Consider the following 17,179-nt stretch of genomic DNA (forward strand, 5'->3'; position numbering starts at 1 on the left):
ACTCTGGTACCTTCAGTGGTTGAAGTAAACTTGCTGGTCTTTGGTGCTCTGCTTTTACTCTCTGACATACATCACACAAAGCAACGTGGGTTGCTACATCCCTTTTTAAACCATACCACCAATATTTCTCCTTCAAATCCTGATACATCTTAGTACTACCAGGGTGTATGGAATAAGCTGAATCGTGTGCTTCCTTCAATATACATTCACGAAGATGGTCGGCCTCTGGTACATAGATCCTTTTCTTGAACCAAATAGTTCCTTGATCATCTTCAGTGAAATCTGGGGCTTTTCCTAACCCAATTAGAGTCTTGATTTCCTTAATTTTAGCATCTGTCAATTGCCCTTTTCTTATCTCTTGTTCCAGTGTAGGCTCAATTTCCATAGTCACGGCTTCAGTATGTGCAACGATTCCTAAGTTGAGTCGCTCCATTTCCCAACATAACTCTTGAGATATCAACCGTGCTATAGTCATATTAGCTTGACCTTTTCAACTTAAAGCGTCTGCTACGACATTTGCTTTGCCGGGATGATACTGAATATCCAAGTCATAGTCCTTGATCAACTCTAACCATCTGCGCTGCCTTAGATTAAGATCTCTTTGAGTGAAGATGTACTTTAGGCTTTTGTGGTCGGTGAAGATCTGACACTTGTTCCCGATCATGTAATGTCTCCAAATTTTTAATGCATGCACAATGGCAGCTAATTCCATGTCATGAGTCGGATAATTTTCTCGTGCTTTCTCAATTGTCTTGAGGCATAAGCCACTACTCTACCTTCTTGCATCAATACACATCCAAGTCCTAGACGCGAAGCATCACAATAAACATCGAAGCCTTTGTGTATATCCGGCATTATCAGTACAGGAGCTGTAGTCAATTTCTCCTTCAATTCTTCAAAACTTGCTTGGCACTTGTCATCCCATTTAAACTCTTTTCCCTTTTCTAACAATGACGTGAGAGGTTTGACAATCTTTGAGAAACCTTCAATAAATCTGTGGTAATAACCTGCTAATCCAAGAAAACTTCTGATTTCGGACACATTCTTGGGTGGATTCCAATTCAGCACATCTTGAACTTTGCTTGGGTCTACTGTGATTCCTCCGTCGGTGATAACATGTCCAAGAAAGGAAACTTCCTTTAACCAAAACTCACACTAACTCAACTTGGCATATAGTTGTGTTGACGCCAGATTTCGTCACTAGAAGAATCGGCGCCGAGAAGAAGGGGAATTGGAGAAGCATAGTTGGGAATCGGCCAAATGGTGCTATAGTGCGAAATCGGCCAGTGACTTTTGTCTCGCTTGGGTCGAATGCACCAGGATCCCAATCGGTAATCTTTTGCCGATAAGGAATCGGTCGATTTGGAAGATGGGCTGATTGGGCCTGTATGGGCTTGAAAAGGAATAGAAGGATGAGGTGGAAATCAGCCCATGAGGCGTGGAGTAACTAACCGAGCACGAGTTGTGCTTGTGGATATTTGTTTTCTGTTTGAATTAGGGATAGAATTCTAGTCAGTTAAGAAGTTATCTGTACGGGGCTATAAATAGCTACCTTTGTAAATCTGTAATCATCAACCAATCAATACAACAGGCTACTTTTTCTTCGTACTTACTTTCGAGTAGGCGACTTCGCCATTACTTTTCTTTTCTCACGAGTTCATGCGGGTTGGCAGGGCTGCATCATCTTGATCTCCGGCCGATTCTGTAAGTTCCGTTTATCGAGTAATATCTAAGCTTTAACTTCTGGCGTATCGCTGTTGTTTCGTTTAGATTTATTCACCAGTTATCGATATTTACTAGATTCATAGGTTTTACCTGTTTTTTCTAGTCTTTATCACCAATTATCTAGCTAGGAATCGGTAGTCTCGGCTCTTTCCATATTTTGCTTAAAATCATCTATTGCCGATTAGATCTGTTCCTAGTGTTGTTATCATAGCTTTGTACCGATCACTTTAGCAGTCTCCCATCTACAAGGCTACAGAGATCGGGCTGTCTCATAGCCGATTTCAGTATTACAGTAAATCGGCCGATTCGCTGATAAATTCTCTCGAAATCAGAACATAGCCGATCGAGATTTCCGAACCTGACACGTATTCTTCCTTGCCAATCAACAGGTCAGATTGGCTGGCACGCCGCGTGAACCGCACCAGGGCATTCACCCGAACAGGAGCTAAGCAGATTCTCCCGGGTCGCGTGTCGGTCGCTGGGATTCGGTTGACCGATTTCTAGCGCCAACACACTTTTGGCACGCCCAGTGGGACCAATACAACCGCCGTCATGTCAAAAGCTGCTGAAGTCTCCGAAGATAATGTCATCGAAGTGACGGAAGCAGATTTGAAGGACGACCAGAAGGAAGATCTGGACAAGTATATGGCACAGTTCCAGAAAACTTGCCTGAAGTCTTTCAGTCGCTCCAGAAGCAGGGAGACCGTCAAGAAGACTCCATTCCCTGCTCCCTGCCAGATCACGATTTCTGAAGATTCGGATAAAATGTCCGATATGATTCAACAATCTATTCACCACGCCTTCATCGACCAGTCCCCGGTGCTTTCAAACATGGTGCAGAATGCCGTTGTCAACTCCTTCGCCGGAGGCATACCCCAAGGATACAGGGGACCGACATATTTTCAGCCGATTCCACCAAATCAGGCTTATCCGGCTTCACAGCCGATCCAATTTTCTGTTGGAGGATCCGGTGCTTCTGCGTCATCAACTCCTTTGGGATATGGCTCCATCCAGCTGTCTTCTGCACCATTCCCTCCAGTCAGCCCTTCACCCTGGGGGGCACCTTCAAACACGGCCGGTCTGAATCAATCGGCCAGTCAAGGAACCCCTCCGTTCCAGGCACCCTCCCAGGCGGCCATTCGGCCGACCATACCACCATACCAGCCTGTCGCTCTGGAGGTCAACAAGACGACAGAGCTCATGCTATATGATGAAACGAGTGGTTCATTCAAACAGCTGACCTTTACTACACCGCCGGCTTATACTCAGATACCACCTTTTCATCAGTCTCCTTTTATTCAGCCTCCGGTTTATCAGCACGTGCCGATACCTCAGCCAACTATTCACCAGCAACAACCAGATTGGTCAGCATGAATCGCGGAGGTGATGCAAGAACAATTCGGCTTGAAGCCGAAAATGCAAACTTATACCTATAGAACACCATACCCATCTACATATGACTTGTTGCCGTTCCCCCATCGGTACAAAGTTCCTGATTTTACCAAATTTTCGGGGATGGATGATACTTCGACCGTGGAGCACGTGAATAGATTCGTCATCCAATGCGGAGAAGCAGCTACGCAAGATGCCCTACGGGTACGGTTGTTCTCGTCATCTCTGTCCGGATTGGCCTTCCAATGGTTCACGACTTTGCCACCAAACTCGATTATCACATGGGCCGATTTAGAAAGACAGTTCCACAAGTACTTCTATGCTGGGGTCCATGAGATGAAGCTGTCCGATTTGACTAGCCTCCGGCAAAGGAGTGATGAGCCGATACCCTCGTATATACAGACGTTTCGGGAAATCAGAAACAAGTGCTACTCCCTAGCTCTAACCGATGCGCAGTTGGCTGATATAGCTTTCCAAGGCCTTCTGCCACACATTAAAGAGAAATATGCTTCACAAGAGTTCGAGAGCCTGAGCCAGATTGTTCACCGATTGTCCGGACAGGAGGTGCGTCCATTTGATCCACGGAGGAATTTCCAGAAGAAAGTGGCATTCCTGGAAGAATTAGAGGATGAGGAAGATGTTGAAATCGGACTTGCGGAGTGGATCAAGGGGAAAAAGCCGATATCATGCCCATTCGGCAAAAAGGAGCCGGAAGCATTCGGTTTTGACACAACTAAGGCCGATAAAATCTTCGATCTTCTCCTCCAGGAAGGGCAGATTAAACTCTCGCCATACCATACAATACCTTCTGCCGAACAATTAAAAAAGATGAAGTATTGCAAGTGGCACAATGCCACATCACATGATACCAACGAGTGCAAGATCTTCAGGCAACAGATACAGTCGGCCATTGAGCAAGGCAGACTCAAATTTGAAGCGCCGGTAAAATTGGCCAAACCAATGAAGATCGACCAACACCCTTTTCCTACCAACATGGTTGATACGGGGAAGAATTCTCTCCAAACAAAAGTGCTGACATCCGAATCGGCCAAAAAGAGTGGCGCTGTCGATCCTAGAAATCAAGCTACGCCTGAAGATGTCAAGGGGAAGCGGCGAATGGAGGACGATGACGGTGAGTCAGAAGGGCCACGCATTACTTCCCAGTTCCTGCTCCAAAAGTACCAACGACAACATGAACGCTCAAGGTCCCGAGAAGAAGCGATGCGTCGGCACGAGGAGCACTGGAGATGCCCGTTCTTCATTCATTGTTGGGAAAATAACCTCAGGCTACCTTCGGCCGATACTTGCCCAGAGTGCAACGGTCCCTATCGAGGCAATCGGCCGTTCAACAGGTCTCGCTCCAGGGACGGAAGGCCAGAACCGATCAGCAGGAATTGGCGCAACCAAGATGACCAGCGCCCTCCCGTGCGTGATCGGCTGGGGGGCAGAAGTGACCGATATGATCGGTCAGAAGATGGACGCCATGATAGGCAGGGGGGAAGGGCTGATCGACATGATCAGTCAAACAACAAAGCCAGCGTTCACAGCCGGCTCGAAGATATGGCCGATGCTCGGGTAACGGACGAGAACCCATTAGGACGCGAACCGGAGTGGGAACGCGCCAGGACAGAGGGGAGGCCAATAAACCCCAGGTGGTGCCCCGACGGATTGACCAAGTCACAAAAACGGAGAATCCAGCGTCTCCGCCAATGGGAACAACAAGAGGAAGAGCAACAGAGCATGGCAGACAAGAAGGAAGGAAGGCCTCAGGTGTGGCGCCCCAAAAGGAACGATAAAAGAGACGATGAATTGGCGGGCGACGAATCGGCAGCCGAGATTGGCATGGTTTTCATACTGCCGATAGAGTTCATGACTCCCGCCGATCAACAGGACGTATCGGCGATAGAAGAACAGACAGCGCAGTTGGCTTTGGAGCCAATGATGGCCACGTTCGAAAAGCCCGAAGATGACGAACGACAACATATGAAGGCATTGTTCCTTAAAGGGCATGTTGACGGTCGCCCCCTTACTAGATTGATGGTCGACGGAGGAGCTGCTGTCAACATTATGCCGTACGCCGTACTCCGGAAGCTGGGGAAAAGCGACGACGACCTGATCAGGACGGACATGATGCTCAAAGACTTCGAAGGCAAGGTGTCAAACGCTCGCGGTGCTCTCTGCGTCGACCTCACCATCGGCAGTAAGACCCTTCCTACCACATTTTTCGTTATTAATGGCAAGGGATCCTACAATATGCTTCTTGGTTGAGACTGGATACATGCAAACTGCTGCATCCCGTCAACTATGCATCAGTGCCTCGTACAATGGGTCGGCGATAACATCGAGGTGGTCAAAGCCGACTCCGCGTACAGCATTGCAGCAGCCGACACACAGCAGTGGAGCTGCGAAACCGTCAGGTGCATATCAGGTAGGGTGTGGGAGACCGATTTCCTGAAGGTCACCGATTTTGGCCTACAGCCGATCCGAGCAGTCGGCTCCGAAAACTCAGAATAGATGGATCAGTTCGCCCGAGAAGATGGGAAGCTAGGGCACGGATTCACGTTGGGCGATTCATGATAGACTTAGGTGATGGAACCAAACCAAGGCCGACTTTTATTAGTGCAAATTTAGATCCAGAGTACAAGTGTAAATTGACAAATTTATTAAGAGAATTCAAAGATTGTTTTGCTTGGGAGTATCACGAGATGCCCGGTTTAGATCGATCTATTGTTGAACATCGGCTACCCATAAAGCCAGGGTATCGGCCGTACCAACAACCCGCACGGCGTTGCAATCCTAAAATTTTACCAGACATAAAAGCTGAAATAACTCGGCTAATCGAAGCAAAATTTATTCGGCAATGTCGTTATGCCGAGTGGATTTCTAATATCGTGCCAGTATACAAGAAAAATGGGAAGTTACGCGTTTGCGTTGACTTCAGGAATCTTAATCAGGCCACACCGATGGATGGTTACCCCATGCCTACGGCCGATGTACTGATCGACGCCGCCGCGGGACATAAAATCATTAGCTTCATGGACGGAAACGCCGGGTACAATCAAATACTTATGGCCGAAGAGGACATACCCAAAACAACCTTCAGATGTCCAGGCCATCTCGGTTTGTTCGAGTGGGTGGTGATGACTTTCGGTTTGAAGAATGCTGGCGCTACATATCAGAGAGCTATGAACTACATTTTTCACAAACTCATTGGCCTCCTGGTAGAAATCTACATCGATGATGTTGTGGTCAAGTCCAAAAGTCACGAGGAACATCTGACCGATTTGCGAAAGGTGCTAGAGTGTACCAAAAAGCACGGTCTTAAGATGAATCCCAACAAATGTGCTTTCGGTGTATCCGCCGGACAGTTCTTAGGATTCATGGTGCACGAACGGGGCATAGAAGTCAATCGGAAGACCATAGCGACCATCAACAAAGTCGTGGCCCCACAGAACAAAACCGAACTGCAGTCTCTAATCGGCAAGGTGAACTTCATCAGGAGATTTATATCTAATCTATCTGGACGGATTCAAGCGTTCATGCCACTTATGAAGTTGAAGCCAGACCAGGAATTTATATGGGGAGAAGAACAGCGCAAGGCGTTAGAAGATATTAAGCGATACTTGGTCTCACCGCCAGTCTTGGTTCCCCCTCAAACTGGTAAGCCGTTTAAACTGTATTTATCAGCCGATAAAAAAGCTATTGGGTCGGCTCTAGTCCAAGAGTTTGAAGGCAAAGAGCGGGTAATTTATTACGTCAGCAGAAGACTCCTGGATGTTGAAACAAGATATCCTCCGGTAGAGCGTTTGTGCTTGTGTCTTTACTTCTCATGCACCAAACTCAAGCACTATCTACTGTCGGCAGAATGTGTAGTCGTATGCAAGGATGACATAGTAAAATACATGCTATCACTGCCGATATTGAAAGGACGAATCGGTAAATGGATCTTAGCTTTATCAGAATTTGACCTGCGGTATGAATCGGCAAAAGCCGTCAAGGGTCAAGTCATGGCCGATTTCGTCGCCCAGCACTGTGGACCGGAGATCGCCCTCGTGGAACTGGCGCCTTGGCAATTATTTTTCGACGGGTCGTCATGCGGGGTCGGATCAGGAATCGGCATCGTTCTCATATCGCCTCGGGGGGCAAGCTATGATTTTTCTCTGCCGATAGAAACCGCCGCTACTAACAATAAAGCGGAGTACAGAGCTGTATTAAAAGGCTTACAACTATTGAGAGAAGTCAAGGCCGATTCTGTTGAGATCTTCGGAGATTCTATGCTTATTGTGGATCAACTGACCGGAAGGGCTGAGTGCAAAGATGACGTATTAAGAATTTATCACGAAGATTGCTTACAGCTTTTAAAAGAATTCAGATCAGCAGTAATGAAGCATGTTCCAAGGGACCGCAACGAAGAAGCAAACAAACTCGCCCAGCACGCATCTGGGTATCGGCCGATTCTGGGCGCTATGGCTTTAGAACTCGCAGCCGACGACTGGCGTAAAGAAATTGCCGATTACCTGAAGGATCCATCTAAAAAGGTGGAGCGACGAGTACGCTTTCATGCCACCAAATACGTACTGCTCGAAGATGATCTGTTCTACCGAACGATCGATGGAGTCCTTCTTAAATGCCTTGGGACAGAAGAAGCCAAGACTCTAATGGGAGAAATCCATGAAGGGGTATGTGGAGCACACCAATCGGCACATAAGATGAAGTGGATGATCAGGAACAACGGGTACTATTGGCCTACAATCCTTGAAGATTGTTTCAAATATTATAAAGGTTGTCAGGAGTGTCAAAAGTTTGGAAATATCCAACATGCACCCGCATCGGCCATGAATCCCATCATCAAGCCATGGCCGTTCAGGGGGTGGGGGATAGACCTTATCGGCCAAATTTACCCACCGTCAAGCAAGGGGCACAAGTTTATTCTGGTGGCTACTGATTACTTCACCAAATGGGTGGAGGCAATCCCGTTGAGAGCCATGACATCGGCTATCATGGCCGACTTCGTAAGAGACCACATCGTCTACCGATTCGGCATCCCTCAGACTATAACAACCGATCAAGGAACAATGTTCACATCGGGGGAATTTGAGGAATTTACGACCGATATGGGTATCAAATTGTTAAATTCTTCTCCGTATTACGCCCAAGCCAATGGTCAAGCAGAGTCCTCCAACAAAGGAATAATCAAATTGATCAAAAGGAAAATTGAAGAACATCCGAAGAAGTGGCACCTATGTTTGACTGAGGCCCTGTGGGCGTACAGGATGGCTTGTCATGGGGCTACCAAGTTGTCTCCCTATCAGCTGGTGTACGGTCACGATGCTGTACTACCATGGGAGTCGAGGGCAGGATCGAGGTGTATTTCGCTCCAAGACCAGTTATCGGCTGATGATTACTCATCACTTATGAAAAGGGAACTTGACGATTTGGCTAGCCAACGATTGAGGGCCTTGATAAGCATTGAAGAGAATAAGAAGAGAGTAGCCAGGTGGTACGATAAGAAGGTCAAAGTCAAACAGTTCTCCCCCGGAGACTTGGTATGGAAGTTAGTGTTGCCGATCGGGTCGAAAGATCCTAAATTCGGAAAATGGTCCCCTACCTGGGAAGGGCCGTATAAAATCGGCAGATGCGCTCCAGGAAATGCTTATATTTTGGAAACCATAGAAGGAGAAGAATTTACTAGAGCTCTAAATGGAAGGTACTTAAAAAGATACTACCCTAGTATATGGGTCGGAGCGTGAGAAATTGACCGTGACACAATCACACATAGCCGAAACAAATCGGTTCAAACACATAGCCGATACAAATCGGTTCAAACACATAGTCGACCGGATCGGCCGATTACATTCATTCGGTACGGGCGACAGGTTACATGGCTGACAAAACATTTAGTCGCCCTTAGAACAAAAAATACAAAAACAAACTAGTTGTTCTTCTTCTTGGACGCCTTCCCTTTCTGCTCCAACTCGTTCACGACACGGAGGCGCGAGGTCTCTGCCGCCGCGAGGACGACTGGCCGAGGAAGTAGACGGTTCCTGTCGGTGGGAGGTCGCTGGCCGCCGTTCCTCTCCATGAAGTCCAAAATCGTGCGGGCTGCCGAGGTGACGTCATCTTCAGGTTCACCACGGAGATGGACCCTGACGGGTGGAGATCGGTGATTACTTTCACTCACCACGGAATCCAAGACCACACGAGCTTCCGCAGTAATGTGGTCTCGGAGTTCCTCTCGGTTAGCCAGGATTAGCGCCTTGTCCTCCAATGACAATGGGTCCTCGGAGTGGATGCACTCGATGGCGCGCACGAGCTCAGGGCTAAGACGTTGAGGCTGAAACAAAGAAGGGATGAGAAAGAACATTCTTTTCCTAAGTTCTAAGGGAAGGTAAAGGTCAGGACTTCACCTGGTTTACAGAAGAAGAGGATGACGAAGCCATGACAGAGCAGTCGCGCCGATAAGAAGAAGAAAAGAAGTGAAATGAGAGCCAAGTTAGTGCTATCGGGAGTAGGCGCCGAGGTCGGTATTTATGGGAAAAAATGCGTGGAAATCTGGTAAGGCCACGTCCTATCGGTAACAAGAAAGCAGTAAATAGAAAGGGCGTCACAAGGGATGGTCAAAGAAGATAGTAAATGTTCGTACAAAACGGTCAGTGTTTTACAGATTACCCAGAAGGGTATCGATAGCCGTGATGGCCCACGCCGGATCTGATCGGCAGAGTCAAGAACCCGTTGGTCTTCTTCCGCCGATCCAGGGACCTCCGATGCGCTGCGATGAAGTCTCAAGGCCTCATGAGCAAGTCGCTGCCTCTCCCGTGTCAAATCGGCAATAACAGAGGGCAGCTCTTGGAGTTTACTCTCTTCGGCACTGATTGCTTTAGTCACTTGCTCCATCTCCTTGGCAAGCTCCGCCCTTCGACGTTTGAGGCGGTCTATCTCACCGATGATCGCCGGGCGGGAGTCTTCTAGAACATGGATACGCCGATGCGCTTCTTGAGCCTGACGCTTGAAAGCGTTTTATCTTCACGAGTTTTGGCCAGTTTTGCGCGATCGGCCATGTGACGAAGGGCCCTGAAGACTGGGATCCTCATGGACTCGATGAAGGCCGCCGGCGCCAAGGCCTCCTCCGCCTCCTCTGGTACTCGTCCGCTGACGTCACTGAAGAGTTGCCGAATCGGCGAAGCATCTTCTACTAATCGGCCGATGTCCCCCTGGAGGAGGGATCGGATGGTGGAAAGTTTAGCTCGGACGTCATCAGGAACGGAGCTCAGGGTGATTTGGCGGGAAGCGACTTCTTCATCATCAAAAAGTGCAACCGCAAAGGAAAAGAGGCTGTTATCGGGGGAGTCTTGTTCCTGAAGAGAATAAAGAAAAAGGATGAGTCGGCGGGGAATGAGAACAAATCGGCTGGGTGAAAGCCGAGTTAGGAACTTACCATTTTGAAGCGAATTTCCTCATGCTGCACATGTAAAGCCGTTGTGCCTTGCTCAGGAGCCTGCGTCATGGGTTCATCGGATGAGGAAGATTCCACGATAATCGGCGCGGTGCTTGGACCAGCTCCCTGAGAAGAGATCGGTGGTCGAGGAGCGCTCGGGGTGCCGATGGCCTGTGTCAGAGGGTTGATTAAGTACATTACGCAAATACCCGAAGGAAATCCGTAAGCTAAATACTATACCTCAATGGATGGGGGCGGGGGCGCGTCGGTGTTCGGTTGAGTTGTCGCCGATTGTTGTATTTCCATAGGGGTGCTCTGTGAAGTACAAAGTTAAGAAGGGTTAATATCAGAATGACAATCGGAGATAGTAAAACTCAGGCTTACCTGTATAGCTTCCAACAATAATGATGCGGCAGCCACCCCGGCTTGTGTGATGGCTTGAGTATCGGCACTTTGAATGACCTGGGAAGGTGGTGCGGTCAAAGTTTCTGCAGATACGAGCACAGGAGGATCCGCCGATTCCGTACGAGCCTGGACTCGGTGACTGGTCTTTTTAGTGGTCCTCTTATGAACTTGCTTTGATCGGCCGGCAATCACGTCAACAGACGGAGCGTCATAGCCGATAAGAGGGTAAGTGGTATATGGATGGCTCTCTATCAACCGTCCGCTGCGGCTATGCGTTGGAGGGGTCCGATTCTCGGCCTAAAGAAATAATAAAATCATTAGTACTCAATCATGTTAAGAAGAATAAAAATCGGCTATGTGAAGTACCTCGGCGTTTGGGTCAATGTTAGCCGGGTCCAGAAGATTGCAGTATGCCGATGCTGAGTTGCAGAAGAGAAATTGCTTCCAATCGGCCCACCAGAGTTTGAACGGCTGGACGGCAAATGGAGCTAATAGCCAGTCATTCAAGTTAATTGTGCTGGAGTCCGGAATTCGGTCTCGCAACCAACCGTAATCCAGGCCAGATGAGAGCTCATCTCTAAACTTGATTCGGCCAGCAAAATACACTTGAATCGGCAGCTGACCCATGCCGAATTGTCGTGCTGCAGCGGAGGGGTTGTAGAATTCGTACGTAGGGGCATCTTTCCCTGAGAAGAAGTTGGCTGGTAGGAGTCCTGGTTTGATCAGCCCTTCGTAAAGATCTTCATCGAATCGGCCAGAAGCCGAATCGAAACAGGTGGGGAGCTCGAAGACTGGGTCGTCTCGCTGATACGGAAACCAAATGGTTGCATCTTCATTAAATCCATTGTAAAAGCACCGAAAGTACTCGGCTACCTTTGTAGCAGAATACGCGCAACCTGGGAAAGCTGACGCCGCTTCGCCAAAGGACATGCATCGGCGGCGTTCGGTAGGGTCCTCTGCCGATTCGACATTGGGGAACATCATGCGGTCCACTGGTTGCTGGGTGATTCTGCTCATGTAAAGATTCAACCACAGATTGACAAACCACCAAGGCCCGCCTTGATTGCCGATCGGCTCTCCCTTGGATAGTCTTGTGCCGATTTGATGAAGCATGTGGTACACGGCCCCCAGTAGATGTTTCCCGAGGGGGATATGGTCTCCTCTGGACAGTGCTTCAGCTAAGGCTTGGGTGTTGGTTGTTGGACCGACGGCCCTTCCGCAAAAGAAGTGCTTTTCTAGCCACATCATCAGGAAAGCCGTGTGCTCCCTGTTCTCAACGGTCCCGGTCCTCTTATTACTTCTGATGAAGCCCTTCCAACCGCCGATTCCCCTTGTGTCCAGCCGATGTGATGTTGTGGTCAAAAGGCGGAAGGGTGTGTCCGGGGAGGATATGTCAAGGCCGGTCAACAGGACCACATCGGCCAGTGTGGGGGTCATAGGACCGTGCCCAAATAAGAACGCATTAAGTGCATCAGACCAAAAATAAGAAGCCGCCATCACTAACGGCTCATTTTTCTCCATTTGAGACAGGGAAAGGTTGATGCACTGGCCGATTTTGAGTTCGTCCCATGATACGCTCCTTGACGCGGCCACCCGTTGGTACCATTCCCTCCAACCTGGGGTTTCATTCGGCCAGGATCTAAAAGTACCCACCCAGTGATCTAAGTTCATATCAGACCGTTTGAAGGGTATCCGGTCGGTTTCCAAATTTATAAGATCTATTGGATCTGGGTCTCCCATGGGACCGAGACAAACAAGGCCAGGACTTCCCGTAAGGTGAATAGTAATTCTATGCCTAACCGCCTAAAAAAGAAAGGGAGTGTGGAAAAGTAAGAAACAGATCTAAGGTGGATACATTGCCGATAGAGGAAGGATTCGGTATTTACCTCTGGGATGAAGTTCTGAGTGATCGGTGTGGTCGCCGATGCGGATGCGGACGACGGGGCCGCAATGGGGATCGCCATTGGGATCTCTGATGAAGCTCCTTCATCTGTGGAAGGAGTGACGGTCGTCGCCACCACCACCGGAGGCACCACCTCTGGGGCACCGCGTGCGGGAGAGCTGCCGGAAGGAGCCGCCATTGGAAGAGAAGAGGGAAGGAGTAACAGGAGGTGGAGCTAGAAAGCTTCGGTGGCAAGGGAAAAGTGTTGAAGGAGGAAGAATGCGCGTGCGCTGCGAAAAGAGACGTGAGCTTGAAGATGAGTTGCGGGTGAGGCGCTATTTAAAGGATGCCTGAAGAGGGGTAAAAATGGAATTTTTACCGCGCCGACGCTTCGAGTTTTTCGGGGGTAGTGGCTGTCGTGGGCTCCCGTTTCAAAAAATTGCAATGATCAGCTAGAAGACCGCGAAACGGAAGGATATTTTCACTGCGGCCGTTTCGGAGGGGAGGTTGTAAAGAATTTCGAAGTAAAAGACTATGTTTTACTCCGAAACTGGGGGGCATGTGTTGACGCCAGATTTCGTCACTAGAAGAATCGGCGCCGAGAAGAAGGGGAATTGGAGAAGCACAGTTGGGAATCGGCCAAATGGTGCTATAGTGCGAAATCGGCCAGTGACTTTTGTCTCGCTTGGGTCGAATGCACCAGGATCCCAATCGGTAATCTTTTGCCGATAAGGAATCGGTCAATTTGGAAGATGGGCTGATTGGGCCTGTATGGGCTTGAAAAGGAATAGAAGGATGAGGTGGAAATCAGCCCATGAGGCGTGGAGTAACTAACCGAGCACGAGTTGTGCTTGTGGATATTTGTTTTCTGTTTGAATTAGGGATAGAATTCTAGTCAGTTAAGAAGTTATCTGTACGGGGCTATAAATAGCTACCTTTGTAAATCTGTAATCATCAACCAATCAATACAACAGGCTACTTTTTCTTCGTACTTACTTTCGAGTAGGCGACTTCGCCATTACTTTTATTTTCTCACGAGTTCATGCGGGTTGGCAGGGCTGCATCATCTTGATCTCCGGCCGATTCTGTAAGTTCCGTTTATCGAGTAATATCTAAGCTTTAACTTCTGGCGTATCGCTGTTGTTTCGTTTAGATTTATTCACCAGTTATCGATATTTACTAGATTCATAGGTTTTACCTGTTTTTTCTAGTCTTTATCACCAATTATCCAGCTAGGAATCGGTAGTCTCGGCTCTTTCCATATTTTGCTTAAAATCATCTATTGCCGATTAGATCTGTTCCTAGTGTTGTTATCATAGCTTTGTACCGATCACTTTAGCAGTCTCCCGTCTACAAGGCTACAGAGATCGGGCTGTCTCATAGCCGATTTCAGTATTACAGTAAATCGGCCGATTCGCTGATAAATTCTCTCGAAATCGGAACATAGCCGATCGAGATTTCCGAACCTGACACGTATTCTTCCTTGCCAATCAACAGGTCAGATTGGCTGGCACGCCGCGTGAACCGCACCAGGGCATTCACCCGAACAGGAGCTAAGCAGATTCTCCCGGGTCGTGTGTCGGTCGCTGGGATTCGGTTGACCGATTTCTAGCGCCAACAAGTTGATTCTCCCGAAGCTTTTGTAACACTAATCTTAAGTGCTCTTCATGCTCTTCTTCATTTTGAGAAAATACCAAGATATCATCGATGAACACTACCACAAACTTGTCTAGGTACTCCATAAACACCTTGTTCATCAAGTACATGAAGTATGCTGGCGCATTTGTCAATCCAAATGACATCACGACATACTCATATAGGCCATATCTGGATGTAAATGCTGTCTTGGGAATGTCTTCTACTTGGATTTTCAACTGGTGATAGTCTGATCGCAGATCAATTTTGGAAAAGACTTTTGCTCCTCTCATCTGATCAAACAGATCTTCAATCCTAGGGAGTGGATACTTATTTTTCATGGTCACATCATTAAGAGCTATGTAATCCACGCACATTCTTCTGGTGCCATCCTTTTTATCCACAAAAAGTACGGGTGCTCCCCAAGGCGAAGAGCTAGGTCAGATATACCCTTTACTTTCTAATTCTTCTATTTGTTTCTTTAACTCAACCAAGTCTTTAACATCCATTCTATAGGGTCTTTTTGATATAGGTGATGTGCCGGGTAAAAGATCAATAGAGAACTCAATATCTCGGTCAGGTGGCATACCTGGTAAATCTTCAGGAAAGACGTTGGGGTATTCACTTGCAACCTTGATATCTTCCAAGGACTTTCCTTTTATCTGATTCACTAAACACTTCTCTTCTGATGGGGCGGTAGCTGTAAACTCAATTCTATCTCCTTGAGGGCTAGTTAACAGCACTGACCTCTTAGCACACAGAATAATTCCATCACATCCTTTTAACTAGTCCATTCCAAGAATTACATCAACACCATTGGACTTTAGAACCACTAGGTTAGCTAGGAAATCTATTCCCATGATTTTCAGATTGACTCGTGGGCATATTTGCCTAGTTTCCATATCACCTCCTGGTGAACTAACTAGCAAGGTTTTCTTCATAGAATGCTTAGGTATATTATGCTTTACCATGAATTGATCAGTTATAAAGGAATGAGTTGCTCCAGAGTCAAATAAAACTAATGCAGGTTCAGAATTGATGAGGAACATACCGAAAACAACATCTGGAGCTTCCTGGGCCATCTCAGCTGTCACGTAGTTCACCCTACCACGCATGAAATTTTGTTGGCCCTTGTTGCCCTGAGAGTTTTGATTTCCATTGCGTGCTTGCGACTGCTGCTGTGACTTCTGACCATTAGGGATCTGCGTGTTGTTCTTGGGACAGGCGTTGGCGTAATGTCCCACCTCACCACACTTGAAGCACCCATTGGGTCGAACTGGAGTTACTTGATTAGTGCGCACTGGTGTTCCTGTGGCATTATTGGCCCAGTTGTGCTGAGAATTTGAGTTGTGTTGGGCTTGTTGATTGAAACGTTGCGGCAGTTGAGCTATGCGTTGAAACTGCTGATTCTGTTGATAACTCCCACCCTGTCCTCCTGAGCGGAATTGGGATCCCTGCAGTGAGTTGAAGCGGGGACGGGTGTTGCTACTACATTGGCCTTGAGACTGAAATTTCCTCTTTTGTTCCCCGAGCTCTTTACGTTTACTTTCCAAACCAATGGCTTTGTCCATTAAAGTTTGGAAGTTAGGAAATGTGTGACTCTGTAGCTGATAATTGAGTGGCCCTATCAGACCATCCAGAAAACGTTCCTGTCTCTTCTCATCTGTGTCCACCTCGTTGGGCGCGTAACAAGACAGCTGTGTGAACTTGTCTCGATACTCGCTAACTGTCATATTGCCTTGCTTTAAAGCTAGAAATTCCTTCTGATTGAGCTTCATCACACCAGCTGGAATGTGGTGTGTGCGAAAACTGTTTCTGAATTCTTCCCAAGTAATTGCATTGGCATTGGCGTGGGCAGTAGTGTAAGCATCTCACCAGTCAGCTGCGGCTCCTTCCAAACGTCCCGCAGCGTACAGGACTTTCTCACGATCATTGCACTGAGTAATATCCAGCTTCTTGTTAATGACCTTCAGCCAGTCATCGGCGTCCAACGGATCCACCGAGTGTGAGTAGGTAGGGGGGTGGTGACTCATGAATTCCCTGTGTTTGTCCCTTGGTGCCTGAGGTGCTTGGGGTGGTTGCTGATTCTGTTGAGCTTGTAGGTTCTGAACAGCTGCAGTGAGGTTTTGGAGCAGTTGCATCTGGGCAGCCAAAAATGGTTCCATTGTTGAAGGTGGTGGGGGTGGTACTTGATTCTGTTGGTTAACCACGTGAGCACACCTCGTACTTGGAATATCTTGTCCTCCTCCTGACTTGGTGTTTACCATCTGAGTGTTAGAGGAATAAATCTTGTATAAGAATGATGATTTGATAAGGTAGATAAAAAGGAACAACAAACCAAGATTGAGACCCAAAGCTATTAACTTTATTTTATTAATTGATGCAGTTGTGGCCATCACTCCACAAAAACATCCCAGACATTACAAAGACCCAAATCAAGCATGTTTTCAACCAACAAACATTATTACATCGCACGTCCTCGTAGGAACGGTTCTATCAAAAGACAGTGGTAGGCATCCTATAAGAAGGAAAAACCTAGTCTAGAAGACCGGTGACAGAACCAGACGTGCCATAGCGAAGCCTCTTGCGGGGTGGTGAAACGGTGGGGTAGTAGGGCTCGGCTGCCTCCTCAGGTGGCTCCTGTCCTGCAAGCTGTGCCTCAAGCTGTGCGATCCTGGCGTGAGCGTCCTGCAACTCCTCATGTG

At 47.8% G+C, this 17,179-nt stretch overlaps 1 pseudogene; it reads right to left on the bottom strand.

The window, feature by feature from the left end:
* Nucleotides 1-490: 490 nt before the first annotated feature.
* LOC111257083 lies at nucleotides 491-16,639 on the bottom strand (annotated as a pseudogene).
* Nucleotides 16,640-17,179: the final 540 nt, after the last annotated feature.

This window comes from Setaria italica, chromosome IV (assembly GCF_000263155.2).
Source record: "Setaria italica strain Yugu1 chromosome IV, Setaria_italica_v2.0, whole genome shotgun sequence".
Classification (NCBI taxonomy): Eukaryota; Viridiplantae; Streptophyta; class Magnoliopsida; order Poales; family Poaceae; genus Setaria; species Setaria italica.